The sequence below is a fragment of the Anabrus simplex genome, chromosome 1, assembly GCF_040414725.1.
Source record: "Anabrus simplex isolate iqAnaSimp1 chromosome 1, ASM4041472v1, whole genome shotgun sequence".
NCBI lineage: Eukaryota > Metazoa > Arthropoda > Insecta > Orthoptera > Tettigoniidae > Anabrus > Anabrus simplex.
In genome coordinates this window covers 619411383-619435232 of record NC_090265.1, presented here as the reverse complement: position 1 = coordinate 619435232, position 23850 = coordinate 619411383, and positions in this window count along the sequence as shown.

Genomic DNA, 23850 nt, shown 5'->3' with positions numbered 1-23850 from the left:
TGTATAAGATATTCAAGTACTCATCCTGGGTTGTTGCTCCACGACGGTGTCACCTTCCGAGTTCAGCTCTCACTCAATAACATTATCAAGTATTGTCCATCACATTTCAGATCAGATCCTTTGAGGTCCCTCTATTTTAGTTGTTCATGTTGATACGTGCACACACAGCATTTGAATAATTATCTGATGACATTTCCATATTACCTGAAACTTAGAGATATCAATTAGAACAAGGTCATACACCTTAATACAATTTTAACAGTTCAAGTGATACACTTGCCTTTTCATTCAATAACAAGATATCTTGTTTTACAATATTGTATGTTTATAATATGCCAATATCTCTTTAGTAACTCCTTTCAATACAATCTTTTCCCTATGAATTCTTGCTTCCGATCGTTCCGAGATGCAGATTGAGAGTGTCAACTTCTTCAGAGACAAAACAGATTCTACTACAACATAATAATTGCAGACGGTTTGCTTTTCAGAATTCTTCTCAGCTTCTTGCTCCCATATGTTTCTGACAATTGGAAACATTTGACACATAATGTAAGACGATCTCGTACAAATCAGCTGTATTAGTAAAGGAACTTATTTAATAATTGCCGCCTCGTATTTAGGTTAGTAATCGACAGTTTCCTTTCTTCATCTCGATCGTTGGATCGTGCGAGACTAGATGTACAAGGTATGGCCCTCTCATATAAATTTATTGTTTACATATTTCATGGCCCTCAGTAACATTCTGTCGCAGATATACTGCCGTTCATGCATTCCGGAAACTTACTTGAAGAATGCGTATTATTCATATAATCCTGCCCTATGTTTCACAATATTTAACTTTCTGCTAATATTTCCGAGATACCACGGGGTTTAGAGCTGGTTATCAATCTGCTGATATCTTCAATTCGGCGATGCCGTTCACGTAATTAGACAAATCGACTGCCTTCTAATTCATCTGGAGGTGTGATAACCGGACATAAGATTTCATTGACGTTATTTCTCGACATAAACTTCCAATGTGTTCACCAATCTCATCCTGACATACATTGGAAGGTTATAATATATTTAAACCAAACTTCATATTTAGCATCCACCTGTCCAAGGGTAGGTTTGTTTGGTGTCTGCATGTCTGTTTGTTGGTTTATTTGCTTTTCTGATTGTCGGTCTTTCTATAACTTGAAAACTTCTGGATATATTTCAACCAAACTTCATATTCAGAATTCACCTGTCCTTGGGTAGGTTTAGAACAAATATAGTTTCTAAATCTCTGAAATGACTGGGGGTTTATACGAAACCGAAACGGTGATTTTGCACTCCCTCAAAATATACATAACAAAACTTAATGGAAATCTATCTGCCTTAATGGAAATTAATTTCTAAATCTTTTTTTTTCCATGTTCATCATTTCGATACCTGGATTAATATGGGAGATATCATTAACGGACCATTTTCCGGTACAAGTCCCGCCGGACTTAACGCAAGAATGGGTGTCTGTAAAGCGTATTTTTTACAACTTGAAATCTACTGAATATATTTGAATCAAACTTTATATTTAGCATCCACCTGGCCAAGGGTAGGATTACAGGACAATACAATTTCAAATTCCCGGGATAGACTGAGGTTTTATAGGGAACGGAAATGGTGATTTTTACTCTCCCACAATATATGAAGTTCAAGACCAACCTGACTGGAAATATACTAAATTTGAAGGAAATCCAATTCTATTTTTTTTTCACATGTGCATTTTCTCAACACGACGATTAATGAGGGAGATATCATGAAAGGTCGATTTCTCAGTCTAAGTCCAGCGGACGTAGCCAAAGGTTGTTATACGTGGAGCAGATTCCTTATCTTCTATACAAATAAATTCGTAACGACCGTGTGTCTGTACGTTGACTATTTTGGCGAAATTTCCGTACAGTTATCCGTTTCAGGTGCAATGACTATCTGCATAATTTTTAGCTTTGGTGTCTGTATATCTATCTATTTGTTTGTTTGTTTGTTTGTTTGTTTGTCCTTCTATAAATTGAAAACTACTGGATATATTTCCACCAAACTTCATATTTAGAATCCACCTGTCCTTGGGTAGGTTTTAGGGCAAACGTTGTTTCTAAATCCCTGAAATGACTGGGGGTTTATACGAATCCGTAACCGTGATTTTTCACTCCCACAAAATATACACAACGAAACTTAAAGGAAATCTTCCTGCCTCATTTTTTCTCATATACATCATTCTGATAACACGATTAATAAGGGAGATATCATTTACGGACCGTTTTCCTGTACAAGTCCCACCTGACTTAACGCAAGAGCGTATTTCTTACAACTTTGAAACTACTGAAGATATTTGAACCAAACTTAATTCCTAGCATCCACAGGTCAATACCATTTCAAATTCCCGGAATGGACTGGGGTTTTATAGGAACCGAAATGGTGATTTTACTCTCCCACAATATATAAAGTACAAGACCAACATGACTGGAAATCGACCAAATTTGATGGAAATCCAGTTCTAAATATTTTCTCACGTGCATTTCCTTAACAGGAGGATTAATAAGGGAAATATCGTGAAATTGCGGTTCCTCAGGCTAAGTAAAGCGGACATAGCCCGAAAGCTGTTATACGTGGAGCAGATTCCTTATCTATATAAATCAAATCGTAACGACCGCGTGTCTGTGCATTGACTACATTGGCGAAATTTTTGTACAGCTTTCCGTTTAAGGGGTAATAATTACCATCTGAAGATTTTTCAGCTATAGTTTCCTGAAAGCCCTAAATTTTACACCCTTCTCCCAACATCAAGGTTGCTTCACAATCTGCCACACAAGCTATAAAATTGAAATTAAGCAAATCATACGTTTTAGACGGTAACCTACGGAAAATTCCAAGATCTTCAAATTTTTCTATTTTTATGCCGAAGAATATCGAAATACGGTGGCAATTTAACGCCGGTGAAGACCTTCGTTTCGAGGTATTTCGTAGCTAAACGGCAAGTTCTATCACAGAACGGATGTAAAATGCTCCGTTCAATTGGGAGTGATCTACAACTTTGGACCTGTGACATTAAGTCGTCTATCTCTCTCGCTCTCACTCTCTTTCTCTCTCTCTCTCTCTCTCTCTCTCTCTCTCTCTCTCTCTCTCTCCCCGTTATAGGGTAGATTTGGCGGTATATTTCGATTGTTCGTAAATTTTGTGCTTTTTACACGTATGTTACTTCGATTGACACAATTATAGAAAATATAGAATCATCGAACTTTGCACGCACAATGGCATGACTAATGTCTATATGCGAACCAAATTTCATGATTCTAGCTTCCACATAAGTATGTGAAAAATAATGTAACATGTTAAAGATGTACCCAAATTTCACCCCATTCAAATATCGTAACTCAATCGAACCCATAAAAATGGGAGGTACTGGGATATGTTTTAAGACCAACATGTAGAGCGATAAAAGGGACGTCTGAAGGTGCAAACCGTTTGTTGGTGTGATCTACCGTTTAGGAGCAGTATATCTCGAAATGACACTTACAAACGAGGCCATGCTTATCTGTCATCTATATAAATATAATCGTAACGACCGTGTGTCTGTACATTGACCATTTTGGTGGAATTTCCATACAGTTATCCGTTTCAGGTGTAATAATGACCATCTGCATATTTCTTAGCTTTGGTGACTGTTTGATTGTTTGAAAACTACTGAATATATTTCTACCAAACTTGACATTTAGAGTCCATCTGTCGTTGAGTAGGTTTTAAGGCCATTATTATTTCTGAATACCTAAATTTACTGGAAGTTTATCCGAAACCGAAACCATGCTTTTGCACTAACTAAAATTATGCACATCCGAAATTAATGGAAATCCACAATCCTTAATGGAAATCCATTTCTAAAACGATTTTTCTCATGTGCATTTTTTGAAAGGAGGATTAATAAGTGAAATATCGGTTTTGCATGTTAAGACCAGGGGACATATCCCAAAAGGTGTTTTACGTGGAGCAGATTCCGTATCTATCTACAGATAAATAAAATCGTAACGACTGTGTGTGCCTGTACATTGACTAATTTGATGAAATTTACGTACAGTACCCATTTGAGGGGTAATAATGACCATCTGCATATTTGTTGGTGTAATTTCCTGAAAGTCCTCATTTTTAACCCTCTCGCAGAAAATCCATATTGCGGCATCACCTGCCAGACGAGCAAGAAAGTTGAAATTTGGCAAAATTATACGTTTTAGCCTGTAACGAACGGAAAACTTTCAAGATATTTAAATTTTTCACTTTATATCCCCGACCAATATCGACATTTGGAGGCAATTTTAATAATGGTGCAGATCTTCTTTTCGAGGTATTTCGTGGGATAAACGTGAATTCCTGTCACATAACGAATGGCACAATCTCCGTTCAATTTGGAGTGAGGTTCAACCTTGGTCTTATGACTTTTTGTCGTATCTGTTTCCCTTATACGTTAGATTCATCTCTATTTCTCAATTTTCAGTAAATTTGGACTTTTTACATGCTTAATCCATACATTCAATCACTTATAGGATTGATAGAACCATCAAACTCTACACGAACATTGGCCCACTCAGTACCCATATGTGAGCCAAATGCTATCTCACATAATTATCCGAAAAGTAATGCAATGTAAGATAATCGTACCCAAATTGCACCCTATTCAACGTTTCTAACACAACATGACAGATGAATAGATGAGATGCGAGAAAATATCATAGGAGCAGCCATTTAGGCCGCTAAATACTGCGCCTTACGGTACAATCCTTTGTCGATATAACATACCTTTCAGCAGCAGTTAATATGTAAATGAAGGTCTGCAATATTGTAAATATGCATATACTTTCGTATATTATTATATCATAATATATATTTATGTGGAACTGGCATTAGTTATGAGGGCCTAACATTATAATGAATAACTCACTTCTCGATTTGACTTGCAGAAGGCAAGGGAGCATGCAATTTTGTTCAAAACTCCCCTACCTGATTGTGTACGGCTGTAGGCCAGGGTGCCCGCCGTTACAAAATATACCCATCTAAAATGTGACTAGCATTAGGCATAGTGGCCTGCTATTTTAACAGAAACTCACCAACTCTGCTTGATTGGCAGTAAGCTGGCGCAGAAGGAAAAAGGGCCTGTCATTATAATATGAACTGCACAACTCAATTTTGACTGGTAGTAGGGAAGTTGCCTGCCATTATAATAAAAACTCCTCAACTGTAATCTGTCTGGAAGAAGGAAAGGGGCCTGCCATTGAAACGGAAACTCCCAAATCGATTGTGACCGCGCAACAGGCAATGGGGCCTGCAATTATAATGCAGATTTCCCAACTCGATTATGAATGGCAGTGGGCAAGTGAGCCTGCCGTTATCATCACAACACCGAAAAAACACCTTACTTTGGAAACAACGTATGGGGACCTCCCCATGCTATTTCTCGGATAGCGCTAAGAGGCATGCAATGTTAAAACAATATTTTTTACTGTACGTATAGTATTTACTTCGGTATCCGTATACAATGTAGAATGCCGTCACGAAGCACGGGTACATTTGCTAGTATATTATAATTATATATTCCTTCTCGATATTGGTTACTGCATCGTGAATTGAATAACAGTAAAACTGGGTCAGTATATCGCGGGTAATAAGTGGAACCGCGGAGAACAATGCTAGAAGAAGATAATAGACCAGACCTTCCATTGAAATCTCCATCCGAGAAGGTTTTCTTCAAAGCACAAAGTTTCTTAGAATTAAAGGTCTTTATCCCAGTCTCCCTTACCCGCGGGTCGAGAGGAGGAAGAGAAGGAAAAGTAAGCTTCGACTGTCGTCCTGAACTAAGTGAAGGGCTCTGTTTAAGACTCCGATATTCTTTAAGAGATTGAAGTACTGCAACTATGAAGTTCATACCGGAGAGCTTGAGGGAGGTTTGACAATAGGTTATATATTTCCAGCAGCGACTGTGGCATACTTTTATTTAATAATAATAAAAATAATAATAATAATAATAATAATAATAATAATAATAATAATAATAATAATAATAATAATAATAATAATAATAATAATAATAATACTTTAGTTATCATTTGAAATAGAAAATCAAATGTTTTAATTTCAAACATACGACAGAGGCTTTTTAATTTCATGTAAATCATGTGTGTTGTTAATCATGTTATTGAGATAATCATTAAAATGTTAATGTTTGTTTCATTCCACTATGAGACAGCGGCCGCAATACATCAAATCATTTAGATTCGGCCGTATCAAATTTATGGGTTCGTGAATGATTTACCAATAATAAAGTAAAAATTATTTTATGGTCAGAATGCCTTTACTGGCAATACCTAGTGTTTACAGTGCACTATGTCTTCTTGTGTAGGCTAAAACAAATTTGTTACTTTCATTGACCTGTCTCACTCCCATCCTTGACTTTGACAGCATGAAAGTGACCGAGATATGAGTGATCCTAATAATGCCATTCCTTATGCACCCAATTCCTGTTATTAATGGTGTGAAAATTTTGCTCATTGAGTCCGTTGATACGGGCATTTCAGTGGGTTTTGCAGACTGAGATTTAATAGGAACTTCTGGCTCAGTGAGGAAAGCAACGGGAAACTATCTCACTCCTCATTTCCCTAGTACGCCTATTCAGTGACGCCTGGGACACCTAACGGCTGATGGCTGAGATGTTGAGGTCCAAACCAGCCTCCGGGATAAGCACTCAACATATACTGTACATACATGGTGACGTTGAGCTCACACACAAAGCACATAGGTACTCAAGAAAAGGGTAGTAAGGCAGCACTTGTTCAACTGAAGTGGCCAGATACAGTAATACTGTTGGTGCAAGGTTGCATACATTTAGCTGTGAGTTTCGAAAACTGAACAAATAAATTCATTTTCATTCATTTCCACGAAGACTCTCGAACTATTCATCTAATGCAGGGCCTCTCAAACGCTCAAAATCTCACGCGTGCATATCGAGGCGCAGAGACTCCGTGCACTGTGCATCGTTCCGACTCGGCTCAACTCGGCTTGACTCGGATGGTGTAGTGCGTTGAGAGCGACGAAGCGTTCTGTGATAGACGGCTTGTTTATCAGTGCAATGGATAAGCGCAAGACAACAATATAATAATGGAGCAACCTGTTTCAAAGAAAGCAAAGACTTCCGAAAGTCCATTTCAATCGAACTGGGAACTTTCGTATTTCTTTGTCAGTCGTGACGATAAAGCCAAATGCTTAATCCGTGGGACAATAATTATGTGATAAGTTAATCAAAAATAACTATTTTCCAATACAAGGGCTTTGCTCAAATTCTATGAGAATTTATCGAAGGAAGATTTTCCTAAGCCGCATCGAGAAACAGCTAAGATTGTTTCTATATTTGGTTCCACAAGCATATGTGAAAGGTATTTTTTTTCCTGCTTTAACTTGTACGAAAACTAGATTGCGTGCGAGTAGGCCTATTTCTGATTGTAATTTAAAGAAGGCTCTCAATTTGCTGTCAGCCGGTCCCTTGTTGCAGGATAACTGGTATCATTGCAAAGATAAAGGAAAATAAGAGCTAGAGAAGATAAATTGTCTGCTCAAACCAAATTGAAAGAAGAGTGTTTTAACACCGGTAACGTTGCCCCGTACAACAGTGTCCCTGCTCACCGCATATAATCATTTCGCAGTGAGGGGAGGATCAGCGGGGAAGGTGGAGAAGGCGAAGACAGGTCGAACGGGTGAGAGAGGTGTAAGGGAAATGGAGTGGGGGTTTGCACTCTGGTCAACCTAGTGAAGTCGTCTCCTGCACCTTGCGCCCGTGCACTGCACGGCGCATGCACCCTGAGAGGCCCTGATCAAATGCTTTGAAGAGGACACCGTAGTGCCTTCTAAATATATGTATTTTAAGGATAGGTTGATAGAATACTAAACTCTTAAGACTTATTATTGTATTGTATATCATGTTATTTTTATACTGGTAACGAAATGAAGGTCCCACTTTTAATAGTGTGTCCATAATATTTCCGTAAAATGTTCAGTGTTCAGAAAATATTCTATATTCAATATTTAATATAATGAGCGGTGAACAGGAGAAGCTGAATTTGCGTAGAAATGAGTATAATCAATAACTTATTTTTCTAGACTTTACTTCAAAACGAAAATAATTATGGTTTTTTTCAGTACGATTAATTAATTATTGTCTGACAGATGAAATGATATAATATAGGAGAGCGTTGCTGGAGTAACATGAAAAACAGGAGTACTCGGAGAAAAGCCTGTCCCGTCTCCGCTTTGTCCATCACAATCCCACATGGAGTGAACGAAATTTGAACCACGGAACCCAGCGGTGAGAGGCCGGTGCGCTGCCGCCTGAGCCACTGAGGCATGTATTCGCAATTGTTCTTAAGTTAAGAGATGAATCTGGAAATCAAGCTCGTGATGTCAACTAAAGCTGTAAACATTACTGGTGTGATAGCGTTCTGTGAACTCGGGGCGTGAAATATCGGAGGGCTAAAAGTGGTTTAAAGCTCAGGCTGAGTTGAAGTACAGTATCTGTGGTCTCCACAGGCCAAGATGATTCAAATGCGATCGATAGATGCGCTCAGCTGGAAAGAGCAAAGAAATAGAGAGGACATTTCACAGCGATTGGTAGCTGGTTTGGTTTGGTTTGTTTGTTTACTTTCGTGAACACACAACTCGGGCATGCTGCTCAAATACATTACAATTTAAGCGTTTCTAAAGAGTAAACGTAACACTCGAACATGACAAAGACTCTACATAAAACACTTCGGGTTTATAACGCTACAAGATGTTGCGTAACTGTATTTCTTGGCAGCAAACTAATACATAAAAGCTGAACAACGGTAGATAATTTTTAGCACCACGACTGGATGAGAAAATCTCATGTTCTATGAACTAGTCAAAAATAAGTTGAATTACAAAGCATACAAGTTTGTATTATAAGTAAACATTCTTTCTTCCTTCCTTTCTTAATCTGTTTACCCTCCAGGGTTGGTTTTTCCCTCGGACTCGGCGAGGGATCCCACCTCTACCGCCTCAAAGGCAGTGACCTGGAGCGGGAGACATTGGGTCGGGGATACAACTGAGTAGGATCACCAGTACCTCGCCCAGGCGGCCTCACCTGCTATGCTATGATGGGGGATAGGAAGATTGGAAGGGATAGACAAGGAGGAGGGAAGAAAGTGGCCGTGGCCTTTAGTTAGGTACCATCCCGGTATTTGCCTGGAGAAGAAGTGGAAAACCACGGGAAACCACTTCCAGGATTGTTGAGGTGGTCAGTTGACCTCCCGAGGCTGAGTAGACCCCGTTTCAGCCCTCGTACCAATTTTCAAATTTCGTGGCAGAGCCGGGAATCGAACCCGGGCCTCCCGGGGTGGCAGCTAATCACACTAACCACTACACCACAGAGGCGGACAGTAAACATTATTAATAACTTAATATGATGACTCGATATGGTGAATGGGTGGGCTAAAGTTTCTAGGAAAATAGGGTACGCGACCATGAAGGAAGATAAAGGCAATGTTGGTTGGACTTGATTTTCATGATTGAAAAATGTTTCGAACTAATAATGAAATATGTCCAGCGGTCCTCGAGTTATAACGGTTTAGGTAGTGCAATGCCAACCCTCACTAATGTTCTTTCCGTATTTAGAACAACGTTTCTACTGGTGAAAAACATACAAACTGTTAGTGTGGGCGACCTTTTGAAGACAGATACGTGATCTCCAAGACTACATTGTAGAACATTTTGTGTTTTTAATTCTTATGCAGGCCTATACAATTTTTGAGTACCTTCAACGCCTTAGGCAGTATATACTGATAAATTTCGCAGCGTGGCGTGACTATCTTCCAGTTTTTTAGTGAGATACAGAAAGATCTGCAGGAGATTGGGATCTCATTTGAAGATATCCAGGAGCGTGTCCCACTTAAGAAAAAACTCCAAGAACATCAGAGTTTCCTACCAAAGCCGAAGATGAAAACTGGAAAGGCATGGACGGAAGAGCGAAAGGAGCAACACCGTATACGAATGAAGGAATACTGGACCAACATTAAAGCTCAAGGAAAAGACTTGAAATGACGTGGTCCTTAGTTGGCCGAAACGAAACAAGAAGAGAATAATAATAATAATAATAATAATAATAATAATAATAATAATAATAATAATAATAATAATAACAATAATTGTAACTCCCACCAACTAATTTTACGATTTCCGGAGACACCAAGGTGGCATATTTTTTTCTCGAAGCAGTTATTCCTCGAACGTGCCGGTAAGTGTTATCGTATTTGAGTACCTTCAAATGTCAACAGATTGAGCCGGTCTGGAATTGACCAACTTGGTCTCAAAAGGTAGCGTTCCGCCGTCGGAGTCACTCTTTCGGATTATAAGGTGAAAGTGAGTTTTCTTTTTCCTCCTTGTTTATATACTGATCAGACTGAACATTTGACCACCTACCTAATAGCCGGTATGTCCATCTCTGGCACGGATGAAAGCGGCCAAGCGTCTTGGCATGGAAGCAATGAGGCGTTGGTAGGTCGCAGGAAGGAGTTGGCACCACATCTGCAGACACAAGTCACCTAATTCCCGTTAATTCCTGGGAGGAGTGCTATGACCTCTGACGCCACGTTCAATCACATCCCAGATGTGTTCGATCGGGTTAAGATCTGGCGAGTTTCGGGACCAGCACATCAATTGCAACTCGTCACTATGTTCCTCGAACCACTCCATCACACCGCTGGCCTTGTGAAATGGCGCATTATCTTGTTGAAAAATGCCACCGCCGTTGGGAAACATGATCGTCATGAAGGGGTTTACGTGGTCTGCAGCCAGTGTACGATAATTCTCCGCCGTCACGGTTCCTTGCACGAGCTCCACTGGACCCATGAGTGCCCACGTGAATGTTCCTCAGAGCATAATTGAGCCGCCGCTCTGCCACTGCCCCAACGTGCAGTGACGATGGTCGCGTGCCCATTCAGTCGTTGTTGCCGATGTCGTGGTGTTAACATCGGCACATGCAAGGGTCGTCTGCTGCGGAGGTTCATCCTTAGGAGTGTTCGGTGCATTGAGTGTTCAGACACACTTGTACTCTGCTCATCATTAAAGTCTGATGTTAGTTCCGCCACAGTTCGCCCCCCTCTCCTGTTTTACCAGTCTGCCCAGCCTACGACGTCCGACATCTGTAATGAAGGGTGGCCGCCGAACCCTGACGTGGTTTCACCTTAGTTTCGCCACTTGTTGCAGACACTCACCATGGCACTCTTCGAACACCCGACAAGTCGTGCAGTTTCCGAAGTACTCGTGTCGAGCCTCCTTGCCATCACATTCTGCCATCAGTCAAACTCAGATAGATCGCGCAGCTTTCCTATTCCACACACGGACAGCACGCTCACTGATAATACATGAACCGTGCGTGTGTCTGACTAGCAGTCATTCCTCGTCAGGTGACGCTGCTATCGCCTGAACGGGTTTATATCGATTGTATGTAGGTGCACATAAAGTTCTGGCTGATCAGTGTATTTAGTTTGTTAATAGGAGTTGATAATCACGCTGTATTTTCCCCTCAAAAGAAAAATCACCATCACCACCTCATTTTGTTGACTGCTCCTGCTGGAATGCTCGTCGAGAAATAGTTGTATTCATGAATTACAAATCAAGGTTTACTTATGGTATTTCCGGAACACATTTCCCGTGGTCAGGTGGTAGAGCGCTGGCCTTCTGAGGCTAACTTGGCAGGTTCAAACCAGGCTCAATCAGGTGGTATTTGAAGGTGCTCAAATACGTCAACCTCGTGTCGGCAAATTTACTGTCAGGTATTATTATTATTATTATTATTATTATTAGGGCGAGGTGGCCGTACGATTACGGGCACGCAGCTGTGAGCTTTCATCCGGGAGATAGTAGGTTCGAACCCCACTGTCGGCAGCCCTGAAATTGTTTCCGTGGTTTCCATTTTCACACCAGACAGATGCTGCTGCTGTACCTTAATTAAGGCCACGTCCGCTTCCTTCCCACTCCTAGGCCTTTCCTATCCCATCGTCGTCATAAGACCTATCTGTGTCTGTGCGACATAAAACAAATTGTGAAAAAATATTTTTTTTTATTATTATTATTATTATTATTATTATTATTATTATTATTATTATTATTATTATTACATTTTTCTTGTTATCTATTATGTAACCGGGTGCTTGAATCGCACGTTGATATGGAACCCCCTTTTCATCAGCCATTCAATCAATAACCATTTATCTGCATTTAGACCTATCAATCTTGTGGCAGATCCCATATGAGTTGTTTTACCTAGACTTTTCTTTAATTATTTCAAAGTAATTGGAAATTGGTCAAATATCTCCCGTAATAAATCATTCCAATCCCTAATTCCTCCTCGAGTATTTGCCCCAATTTTTCCTCTTCAATTCCAATTTCAACTCTATTTTATGACCTCTCCTACTTTTAATATCTCCACTCGAGCTTATTTGTCTACTAATGTTATTACAAGTCATCTCTCCACTGACAGCTCGAAACATTTCGATTAGTCGAAATGCTCGTTTTCTTATTTCCATGTCTTCCGAGTCCAAGGTTTGCCAGATTTTCGTAACACCAATCTTTTGTAGAACAACTCTTTTTTCAGCGTACACACAATCGGCTACCGGTGCCCTATCACTTTGCTGAGCTCCCTGATGAATATTAAAATCAAGACACTGGTTTGATGCAAACAGTTCCATAACAAGCGAGGTAAAATAAATATTGATTTCCCAAACATTAGTTATTCTGTACCCACGTTTTTCAGAACACGTCACTACCTACTATTTGCTCTTTAAAAATTTCACACCGACTACTCTTCTATGCAAGTAGGAGTCTCGTGCCACTTCATACTGTAACACGTTCTTCAGCCTTCCCGCAGTACTGCAGTCTTCAATTATGGTTAAAACGTGCTGCATACTGCAAGACGTTCTTCGGCCTCTCCGCAGTACTTCAGTCTTTAATTATGACTAAAAACGTAGATAAAAGGGCTGGATTCGTTTGTTGTTCAGACAATTTTATCCAACTACGTGTACAGTCTCTGCCTTTTGTTCCAAGAAATAACAATGACTTACAAGAAATATTTAATATAACCTTCTTGATCCTCCTTAGCCCGCCTGGTTATTATGATCGCTTTTATGGTCTGACACAGAGGTTAGTTTGTTCGAGCCCCGTTGGCGGAAAAACATTTCACCATCCTGGAAGGCGAGGTAGTTTTATACACTCTCTAACCACTAAATTGCGTGCCGAATGTTTGGGTTCAATTCCGAAGTTGTCCTCAGTGTTCAGTGGAGTGAGGGCATATGATGCTGTTGATGGCAACTCATCTGTCGGATGGCGATGTTAAACTCTGCGATAGTAGCGATGTGTCGACACCGGATTTCATCATCTTCTTTCCTTCTGATTATTATTAGTATTATATTTGTCACACGCACAGAGGCATAAAGGTAGTCCATGGGAGTCAAGTAGAAAAATCTGCACCACGCCTTTCCGTATGCCACACTACACCACATGTCATTCCTATTTAACAGTGAGGTTGCGATCATACAGTGACATTGTCACAGGCTTGTTCCCAAGACGGTTGGTGTGAAATCCGCCCAATCCATGTGGGAATTTTCAACAGGAAAGCTACGTCCTTTGGTTTGATTCCTCGTAAAACTACCGGGTAAGACCTAGAAACAAACAGATTCCTTATTGTTCATTTCTGATTTATCTGGTTGGTTAGTGGGTTAATTCTTTTGTACTTCCTTAAAGAAATAATTATCATGATTTATTATGAACGTGAAATCAAAGCTATTATTTCTCTATACAACATTTCCCAATATTCCTGGCAGCTTTCCTCCACTTGGCCCGGTCGTGTCATTCACCAGTTAGAGGTATTTACAAGAGTAACGTTGTCCTCACAGCGGGTCTCCGACCGACAGTCGTTACCTGGACATGGCAATGCCTTATAATCTTAGCTGAAGGGTCACCCCTTTCATTTCGCTTCGCACGCACCAACGTCACTTGACACAGCTGTTATAATTATGAAAGTCTGGTTCGAGCACACGTCTGCTGATTATCACGCCGCACGTATGTGTTGCACTTGCCTTGACTCCAGACAAGACCAATTACTCGCACTATCAACTCATGTGGCTACTCCACACACTGAACTCTTAGCTCACGGCTCAACACTGATCACTCACCACAACACAACTACAACTCCTGTTCGAGGCGAGCTCGTTTTTATATTCCTGGTCATGAAGTTCTAGTATCTTCGACGTGCGGCCAGAATACAAGTGTTCTCCTTTCAGAAAATTCACGGAAACATCGGACGAAGGAAATAATGAAAGCAAAGGTCGTCACGTGGCTGCAGGCCGGTAGCTCGCTGATCTGGATCACACATCCCTTCCAGGAAGAACTATAGGTAGTTTAAAAAGGGATGGCAGTCGCATTACCACGTAACAGAATTAATGTGAACATCAGTAATGGACACAGGAGGAAAGCTGTCGATTTATGGCTGAACGAAGGTAACACGTCTACAGAAACTTGTATACATCATGTCACCAGTGCGCGACAACATTATTTGTGGACGAAACTAGTTTCTATTACGTCGCTCAGTCGTCTAGAACAGCGCCTCTCATATGCCAAAAATCGCACGCGTGCAAACTGAGGCGCAGAGATTCTGTGCACAGTGCATCGGTCCAACTCGGCTCCACTCGGACTAGCGCGTCGTCTCTGGGAGACTCGGCTAAGCTCGGCTGAGCTCGGTCCGGATTTGGAGCACTACGGAGCAAGTGAGGAAGAGGGAGACGGGCGGAGTGAGCGAGGCAGGCGTGGGGAAAGAGAGAGACAGCGCCATTGCTCCAAATTGAGGAGTGGGGGTTTGCACTCTGGTCAACCAAGCGAAGTCGTGTTTTGCACCGTGCACAGCGCAATGCACTGGCGTATGCACCCTGAGAGACCCTGGTCTAGAACGTTAAAGAAGTAAATGTTGCAAAAACTCTACTCCACTTTTAGGAACTATGAAGAGCAGAATTAAGTGTGAGAACTGAAGGCTTACGACACTAAGCTTTGGAAACTTCACAAGAACTCAAATCCGAAAATTCTGATTTCTGTGCATAACATGCTTTGATCAGATGGTTCATGAATGAAACAAAAAGTCAGGAGCAGGAGCATCAGGAATTTCATACCCCGCTCCCATGCATTTGATGTGCAGTAAAGGACAAAGCAACGGAGAAATTTCTTGAACCTTGCAGGGAGCTACTTTTTCACTGAACTCCCTCCTCCATATGTTACACAGACCAAAGTGGATTTGAGCATGGAATGCGATGAAGCCTGACTCTGTATTTCGCTGAAGGAAAAACACTTCCATGGTATCCCAATCAGTTAGGGACCTGCACTTCCAAAATTCTTTATTGTGTTTCCGGAACCAAGAGAACATTTGGTCCCATAGTTCATAAAATATTATTTAAAGCTCATACCATTGGTGTTACTGCCACAAAATCGGGAACAAATGGGAAAGGGAGAGTTGAAACAATGGTTTATAGAAGCCTTGTTCCATTCTTCTGAAGACAACTGTCCTGTTTTTCGATTCCTGGACTACATACAGTGACATGACTTCTCTCAAAAATATTCCTCCATGAAAGACTATAACGTTGTTCCTGATTCCTTTTGGTAGAACGGTAAAATTCCAGTCACTGAATAAGTTTTTTCTATCAGCGAAAATCTCTTCATAGCCATGCAACAGTAATAATGTCGTCAGATGAGAAGGTTCATGAAGAGGTTTTTCGCAGAGATTGCATCTTAAAATTACAATAATTTTTACACTGAGTTATCAACCCCCCCACCGTCACAAACATGATGAGTTACTCCTGATTTTTCAAGCCGATATACACCAGAGGAACATTCAGAGTTTGATGCGACTGTAAAATATTGCCTGGAGACAAAAAGGAAAAAATACAGTGTGGCAATAAACTAATTATACGTTGTGAATAATGCAAATAAATTAATATTAGCGAAATTCTCTTTTCTTTTATCGTTGATTTAGGTCTACAGAGACTGAAAGCAATTTAAGTTTTTAAAAATTGCTGCTTCGCGTCTTCCTGCGCAGTACCTTCGAACTTCGCGTTTCACTCCACTTGAAGCAGGGATGCCTATCTACAAAGCATAGAATTGCCGTTGCAGGTTTCAGGCTTCGATTTCGGAACCTTGTAGTTTAAGGCATAAGCTATATTTTGGGTTTGGATATGGCCTTCTTATGGTACATCACACTTCTGCCAATGAAATTTCAAGGTAAGTTTCGATATGAGAGGTGTGATAGTTCCCTTGTCAGTCTTATTTACGGCTGCGATTTTAAGGGTGGGGCTGAGTAATGATAGTCGTAGCTCGACAAGTGGATGGTTTTCTCATAGGATTAGTTACGCTGTAATAGCACTTTCTTGCTCAGTGAGGAAAGCAGTGACTATCTACTGTACTTTACTCCTTACTTTGCTAAGCTCACCTTGTTATAGCCCTGTTATTGATTTTTGTGTTTAGAGTCCACTTCCGTTCTGAAACGGTTAGCCCATTTAGGTGCCGTCCTCGGAGGTCCGGGATCAGTTCCCTTTAATTTCACAGATTTAAGATTGGAGGGAGAGTTGGTATGTTGTTAAAAATGTAAATGCAGCTCACCTCGCTTAGCCGGTGTCCTGAAAAGGGCTGGACTTCATCGAGAAATACGAAATACGAGAAATTCGGGGTGATAGTTGAGGATCCAATTAACATCCAAGTCGATGAATTAACAGAGACATATAGGATGGATGACCACTGAGTCCTATACCTCATTTATGAAGATACGACGCTATTTTTCTTAGTTATATCACCTAATAACTTAATCCCGACTACTGAAACTACGGTAGCGTAAACTTAGCAGTAGAACTGAGATTCGAACTACGGTCAACCAAGTTAGTAGCTAAACTCCCAGGATACAATCTGATAATTGTACAGTCTCGATGAGCCTTAGCATACTCTCATCTCAAAGGCCTGTAAATTACGAAATGACGCGTGGTCACTGTGGAAAATCTTCTCGGCCGTTACTCTTGGTTTTAAGACCGCGTCCGCCATCTCACCGTCAGATAGACCCCCAGTTGTTATCTCACTGGATGAGTAAAGCTAGAACCAGTCGTCAGATCCAGGTAAGAATCCCTCACCTGATCGGAATCGAATCCGTGACCTCGTGGTATAAAGCAAACTGACTAACTCTCGACCATGGAGGTGGCAAGAAACTATAAAAAATCATTATACAGTCGAAACCGTTCAATCAATCAATCACTACTGATTTGCATTTAGGGCAGTCGCCCAGGTGGTAGATTCCCTATCTGTTGTTTTCCTAGCCTTTTCTTAAATGATTGCAAAGCAATTGGAAATTTATTGAACATCTCCCTTGGTAAGTTATTCCAATCCCTAACTCCCCTTCCTATAAACGAATGTTTGCCCCAATTTGTCCTCTTGAATTCCAACTTAATCTTCATATTGTGATATTTCCTACATTTAAAGACACCATCCAAACTTATTCATCTACTGATGTCCTCCCACGCCATCTCTCCACTGAGAGCTCGGAACATACCACTTAGTCGAGCAGCTCGTCTCCTTTCTCCCAAGTCTTCCCAGCCCAAACTTTGTAACATTTTTGTAACGTTACTCTTTTGTCGGAAATCGCCCAGAACAAATCGAGCTGCTTTTCTTTGGATTTTTTCCAGTTCCTGAATCAAGTAATCCTGGTAAGGGTCCCATACACTGGAACCATACTCTAGTTGCGGTCTCACCACAGACAAATATGCTCTCACCTTTACATCCTTACTACAACCCCTAAATACTCTCATAACCATGTGCAGAGATCTGTACCCTTTATATACAATTATATTTATGTGATTACCCCAATGAAGATATTTCCTTATATTAATACCTAGGTATTTACAATGATCTCCAAAAGGAACTTTCACCCCATCAACGCAGTATTTAAAACTGAGAGGTCTTTTCCTATTTGTGAAATTCACAACCTGACTTTTGTCCTCGTTTATCAACATACCATTGCCTGCTGTCCATCTCACAATATTTTCGAGGTCATTTTGCAGTTGCTCACAATCTTGTAACTTATTTATCACTCTGTACAGAATAACATCATCTGCAAATAGCCTTATCTCTGATTCCACTTCTTTACATATATCATTTATATATATAAGAGAACATAAAGTTCCAATAATACTGCCTTGAGGAATTCCCCTTTTAATTTTTATAGGGACAGATAAAGCTTCACCTATTCTAATTCTCTGAGATCTATTTTCTAGAAACAGAGCCACCCATTCAGTCACTCTTTTTCTAGTCCAATTCCACTCATTTTTGCCAGTAGTCTCCCATGATCTACCTTATCAAATGCCTTAGAAAAGTCAATCGCGATACAGTCCAATTGACCTCCTGAATCCAGGATATTTGCTATATCTTGCTGGAATCCTACAAGTTGGGCTTCAGTGGAATAACCTTTCCTAAACCCAAACTGCCTTCTATCAAACCAGTTATTAATTTTGCAAACATGTCTAATATAATCAGAAAGAATGCTTTCCCAAAGCTTACATACAATGCATATCAAACTGACTGGCCTGTAATTTTCAGCTTTATGCCTATCACCCTTTCCTTTATATACAGGGGCTACTATAGCAACTCGCCATTCATGTAGCAAAGTTCCTTCGTGCAAACAATAATCAAACAAGTACTTCAGATATGGTACTATATTCCAACCCATTGTCTTTAGTATATCCCCCGAAACCTTATCAATTCCAGCTGCTTTTCTAGTGTTCAACTTTCTAGTTTCCAACCGTTTACAGCGACATATCTTTAGCGACGAATTGGATATTATGAACACTGTATTTAAAACAAATTGCTTAGCACGACATCGCTTATTACGATATATCGTATAAAACGGCGTACTTTTATCACATTTTCGGAGAAATGTTTCGACTATAATGTCCAGTGTTCTAGTTTGTTACGCGCTTGGGGACTGCTGACAACAATGTAAAGCTTATTTTCAAAATCTTGTTTTCAGTAGATTCTAGATTTTAAATCAGTCTCTGTGTTAAATAAACTAGGCAAGCATCGCTATGAAGATGTCTCAGAAGAAAGGGAAGGTGTTTAATATTGAAGAAAAGTTACAAGTAATATAGCGAGTTGGCCGCTCGGTTAGGGCCGCGCAGGTGTGAGCTTGCATCCGGGGGATGGTGGGTTAAAACCCCACTGTCAGCAGCCCTGAGGAAGGTTTTCCGTGGTTTCCCACTTTCACCTCAAGCGAATGCTGAGGCTGTACCTTAATTACGGCCGCGGCCGCTTTCGTCCCACTTCTAGTCTTTTCCTATACCACCGTTGCTATATGACCTATCTGTGTCGGTGCGACGTAAAGCAGATTGAAAACAATGGAGAAACAAGCGTGAGAGCCATCAAGGAAATGAGTGTATTATACTCAACGATTTCTACAATTTGGAAGGACAGAAAAACCATGTCATTTATTAGCCAAGACCGAGTGCGATATTATTGATTAAATTACTTTGTTGCTTCTTCCTTCCTCACTCATTACTGGATATTTTTCTCACTTATTATTGGTGGACGTTCTGTGTACATATTAGGCCACAAATATTGTATTTCACTTTTGCTCTTTGAATTTTTATCTTTAATGTGTTCATTATTCATCTAAGTAAGCACCCTAAAACTTACAGATAGGACATTTTTAGCCACAGCAAAACACCGTTTTGTGCAACTATCGCCTATAATGACCGTTAATTGACAGTCCCTTCGGCGTCGTTATAACCGAGTTCGAATGTAATCATAAAGTCGATTTGATGCTGACGAATTTACTAATCCATGTCATTCTTAATAAATATTTTACACTCAAACCGTGTACTTCGCATTGCGATCTTCAACTCGACTATATCCGACAAGGTAATTATGAGCCAAGTGAAATTCAATTTAAGCGACATTGGAAGCGAGGTTAGGGAGGGAGTAGAGAAATATGATTTCCCATCCCAACTACATTGTTCCCCCCCCCCCCTCCTTAAATTAAAGAGAACGCCTCGTGCTTTCAAATGTATCTGTAATTGCGATTGATGTCCCCATCTTCTCAAGTATATGAATAACTAACATTATAGAATATCACATATTGAGAGTTTTGTATCCCATAAAATACGGGGGGAATTGAATTATAACTTCTAGAAGCCACTTTTAAAAATAGGTGATATAAAGATAATCCTACAGGCGTACAGAATCCATGCAGCAATCAATCAATCAATCAATCAATCAATCAATCAATCAATCAATCAATCAATCAATCAATCAATCAATCAATCAATCAATCAATCAATCAATCAATCAATCAGCTGCATTTAGGGCTCTCGCCGACGAGGCCGATTCCCTATCAATTGTTTACCTAAAATTTTCATAAATATTATCAAAGAACTTGGAAGTTTATCGAACATTTTCATTGATCCCTTACTTCTCGTCCTATAAATGAACATTTTCCCCAATTTGTCCTCTTTAATTCCAATTTTCTCTTCATACATTTCCTACTTTTAAAAGCTGCCCTCAAGCTCATTCGTCTACTTACGTCTTTCCACGTTTACTCTCCTGCTGACAGCTCGAAACATACCGCATAGTCGAGCATCTCTTCTCGTTACTCCAAAGTCTTCCCAGCCAAAAGTTTGCAACATTTTCGTAACACTTACTCCATTCTCGTAAATCACCCAGAAGAAACCGTACCGCTTTCCTTTGATTTTTTTTTTCTATTTCTCGTATCAAGATGTCCTGGTGAGGCTCCCATGCACTGGAGCCATACGCTAACTGCCGTCTTACCACAGATTAATACGCCGTTTAGCAAGGCCCATGAGTCACTCGGACCGATCGTCAAAGTTTTAACATAATGAAGTTGATCATAATATATGATACGTGTATATGGGTAGAAGGTTTTATATTGTGTTGACGCCATTTTTATTACAGAAGCACTTAAGGAATAGGCTGGACACACGAAAAGCATGTAACATAGAGTTGCAAGAAATATGGTCAAACCTCATACGGAGGTAAGGGACTAAACTCTTCGTTGGTACTTCCCTGCATTTTGCTCTATGGTACAATTTAGCGATTTATTCTCTACAAAATTAAGCTCAATTCCACAAATGATTCGGACGGGTCGTAGAGGTATTTAAATCGCCAAAGATTTCATGCAACTGGTCATTATACACATCCAAACACCATGAAATAAGGAATGTAGAAGACGAAAATTTTTGCAATATATTTGTTGAGGTAACATATTTCAGTGATTAAAGGTAAAAGACTACAGGTTAATATCAGCGAAAGAAAAGCCATCGCAAATGTGCCATGCTGGTCCATTAATAACCGGTGTAATCGCCTGACTGTTGAATGCAGCCACGCAAACGTGAATGAGTTGTGTCATACAGCTGCTGGATGTCAGCTTATGGGATGCGATTCCATACCTGTTGCACTTGGTCTCTCAATAAAGGGACAGTGAATGCCGGTTGTAGATGACGCTAGATTTGTCGTCCATCGATGTCCCATACGTGCTCGATTAGGGACAGATCGGGGGATCAAGCAGGCAAAGGCAACATGTTGACACTCTGTAGAGCACGTTGGGTTACAACAGCGGAATGAGGGCGTGCATTATTCTGTTGGAAATCACCCCCAGGAAAGCTGTTTTGGAATGGCAGCACAACAGGTCGAATCATCCGACGGACGCGCATGTCTGCAGTCAGGAGATGTGGGATAACCACGAGTGTGCTCCTGTTGGCATAGGAAATTGCTCCCGGTGTAGGTCCAGTGTGTCGACGCCGCAGACAGATGGAATGCAGACGCTCACCTGGCTCCTCCTAACCAACACACGGCCATCACTGGCACCAAGGCCTTCATTAGAAAACACAACAGACCTCCACTCCATCCTCCAATGACTACTGGCTTGACACCACTGAAGGCGCAGACGGCGGTGGTTTGGGGTAAGTGGAATGCACACCGAAGGGTGTATGCCTCGGAGCTGTCCTTCAGGTAATCGATTCCGAACAGTTCGTTGCATCACTGTGGCGCCAACTGCCGCACGAATTGTTGCTGCAGACGCAGTGCGCCGCGCCACAGCCATAGGCTGAATGCGGCGGTCTTTTCTCTCGGTGTTGCCACGGGAACGTCCGGAGCCCGGTCTTCTTGCGAGCGTACCTTATCGTGATCACTGCTGCCAGCGCGTGACAGTGGAGACATTCCTGCCAAGTCGTTCTGCAATTACACGGACGAAACGCCTTCATGTAGCCCTATAATACGGCACTGTTCAATCGCAGTGAGCTGTTGATACTGGCCTCTTCGTCGTCGTAAAGGTATTCTTGACCCACTACTAGTCACTCCGTCCAATCTTACAGGTAACTAACGCACTCACACAGTACAGCCCGTATTTAAAGCAAGCCCGATGTGCAACGTCATAGGGCCGCTACTAGCGCCACGCTAATGTGATTTGCGGGAAATCTGATCCAACGTTAATCTAGTACAACCCGTTCTTGGTATCTGTCTACTTATTTTCCGGCAGTGTACACTGATCATCCAGGGCATTATGTCCACATACCTAATAACCGGTATGTCCACCTTTGGCACGAATAAAACCGGCGAAGCAATGAGGCCTTGGTAGGTCGCTGGAGGGAGTTGGCACCACATTTGCCCACACAAGTCACCTGATTCTCGTAAATTACGGGAAGAGGGGCGATAAGCTCTGATGATATGTTCAATCACATCAGAGATGTGTTCGATCGGGTTAAGATCTGGCGAGTTGGGAGGAAGGGGTGCAGCACATCAATTCCAACTCACCACTGTGTTCCTTGAAGCACTCCATCACACTCCTGGCCTTGTGACATGGTGCATTATCTTGTTGCAATATGCCAATGCCGTTGGAAAACATGATCGACATGAAGGGGTGTACGTGGTCTACAACCAGTGTACGATACTTCTCGGCCATCATGGTGCCTTGCGCGAGCTCCACTAAACCCATGAATGAACGCGTGAATGTTCCCGAGAGCATAATTGAGCCGCCGCCAGCTTGTCTCCGTCCCTCAGTACAGGTGCCAAGGAGCTGTTCCCCAGGAAGACGACGGATTCGCAAACTCACATCGGCAAGATTAAGAAGGTATCGGGATTTATCAGACCATGAAACGCTCTGCCACTGCACCAACGTCCAGTGACGATGGCTACGAGCCCATTTCAGTCGTAGTTGCCGATGACGTGGTGTTATCATTGGCACATTGGAGGTTAATCCTTAAGAGTGTTCGGTGAACTGTGTGTCCAGACACACTTGTACTCTGGCCAGCATAGAAGTCTGATGTTAGTTCCACCAGTGTTCACCGCCTGTCCTGTTTTACCAGTCTACCCAGCCTATGACATCTGTTATGAGGGGAGAACCGCCCAAACCCTCGACGTTCAGACGTGGTTTCGCCTTGGTTTCGCCATTGCTGAAGACACTCACCACAGCACTCGTCGAACACCTGACAAGTCGTGCAGTTTCCGAAATGCTCGTGCCGAGCCTCCGGGCCATCACAATCTGCCCTCGGTCAAACTTAGGTAGATCGCGTGCCTTCCCCGTTCTACACATGGACATCACGCTCACTGATAATACATGAACCGTGCGTGTATCATTAGTCATTCCTCGTCAGGTGAAGCTGCTATCGCCTGGACGGGTTTATATCGATAGTGGGTAGGTGGTCATAATGTTCTCGCTGATCAGTGTATATGATATACGGATGGAATGTTTTATGGCTT